This window comes from Arachis ipaensis, chromosome B8, assembly GCF_059453495.1.
Source record: "Arachis ipaensis isolate K30076 ecotype BB chromosome B8, ASM5945349v1, whole genome shotgun sequence".
In the NCBI taxonomy this organism is placed as follows: domain Eukaryota; kingdom Viridiplantae; phylum Streptophyta; class Magnoliopsida; order Fabales; family Fabaceae; genus Arachis; species Arachis ipaensis.
Genome location: NC_142443.1, coordinates 55,613,025 through 55,615,158, shown reverse-complemented (window position 1 = coordinate 55,615,158; position 2,134 = coordinate 55,613,025).

Sequence of the window (2,134 nt, the reverse complement as noted above, 5' to 3'; positions counted from 1 at the left end):
GCTGCCCTCGCGCCAGTAGCATAAAACGGGTCACGTGACCGCAAGACCGACGCGACCGCGTCATTCAGTTTAAGCGCAAGTCGCGCGACCGCGTGCCTCACGCGACTGCGTCGCTTGCGTCGCACAGCTTATCTAAATTAGCCAAAAATATCTTATCTTTTCTTCCCCAAATCCTAATTTCTTTCTTCTTCTCTCTTCTTTCCTCTTTCTTTCTCTCCTTCTTCCCCTCTACTCTTCTATCCCTTTAATTTAATGCATTTATTTGTTCTTTTCTTTTTCTTTTTCAATTCTTTTTCATGCATTTTTATGATGGTGTTGGAGTTTTATTTGGATAAGTGCCTTAATTTATTTGAGCAGGTGGCTATTCTGAGGAGAGATTTGACAATTGACATTTATTCATGGCTCTCTTATACATTTGGATTACATTATTTTCATCCCTATTTTAACTTGCACACCCAGTGTTTGTGAAAAAGCATTTATGGCATTTTAAATCTTATTTTATTTTACTCTTTCACTTGCATGCCTCTTTTTCACAACACTTGTGCTCCACATGTATTTGGGATTATCATTCACAATTATCATCATTACACATGCTCTTTAATTTAGCACATTTATTACTTGATACTTGAGCTATGCTTCTCATGCCTATTATTTGCATGTTTTTATCCTCTTGCATCTTATTATTTTGAATTGCCTCTTTTTGATCTTTATTGTTGTCTTTCCTACATGTTGTAGCTACCATGTAGTTGGGCTATCATCTTTCCTTTGGCATTCCTTATCACTTGAAATTTCCTCCCTTCCAATCTTAGTTTTCTATATTTTACACTCTTCCTTTTTTTCTTCTTCCTTAGGCATGGGTACCAAGAAAGAAAAAGAGAAGGCCACTGACAAGACACCAGCAAGGAAAGGAACCAAGAGATCTCCAACTAAGGCACCTCCATCTACAAGCGTCAGTTGGAGCAACCCATCCACCTGCACATCTCAGCATGCACCGAGGACGGTGCAATCTTTAAGTGTGGGGAGGTCGATACCGATCTCCATGGGTTAGTTACTCCTCTATCTCAACACCAATGATTTATTTTCCTTATTCATTGTTGCATTTGTATGTTTGATTGCATATTTGTTTATTTTTTTGCATATTTTACCACTTGGTTGAAGTAATATTTTCTTTTTCAAGAAAATTTTTAGAGAATTTCACTAATTTTAATAAAATTTAATGTTACACTTGTTTGAAGAGATATTATACTGGAACATGGTTTAGAACTCGAACACACAAAACCTGTGAGATTTTTGAGCCTATTTGAATTGGTTACATTTTATCAACCAAAATTCTGTTTTAGTGTGTGTTTTTTCTCTCTAAAATTGTGATCTTTGTCTTGCTTAATTCTATATTTCCATGGTTTGATGTATGCATGCACCTATATGATTGAGGCCTTTGTTTCACTGAGCTTACATACCCATATGGCCTTACCTTTCATTATCCCTTGCAAACCAATTTTGAGCCTATTGTACCCCTTTGTTCTTTTTATTTAGCACATCATTAACTCTAAGTGAAAAACAATAATGTCCTTAATTTGAATCCTTGGTTAGCTTAGACTAGTGAGAGTGCTTATGATTTAAGTGTGAGAAAAGTGGGTTTAGAAATATTTGGTTTAAGAATTGGGTATTATATATCTTTATGTGAAAGAAATGTTTAGAACATGATTCATGCATTCAATATCTTAATCATATGCATTGAGAAAAATAAAAGAAAATATATATATATATATATATATATATAAAGAAAAGAAAGAAGAGCAATTAAGCAAAAAGGGGACAAAATGCCCCAAAGTAAGTGGTGAAAGTAATGCATATGTACTGTACTTGAAAATAGAATGCATGAAGATGTGGAAAACATGGTTAATGGATAGTTAGATATTGTATTATGATTACATGGATTGTTTAAGTTAGGTGGAAAGTTTAAGTTAATTAAGGATTCAGATTTAGTCCACTTGGCCAAATACAATCCTACCTTGACCCTAACCCCATTACAACCCTTAAAAGACCTCTTGATATGTGTATATGTGAATTAAATTTTTGTTGATTGTTAGATGAAGAGCAAGCCTTAGAAAGCAAGGTTAGTTGAAGAATTGAG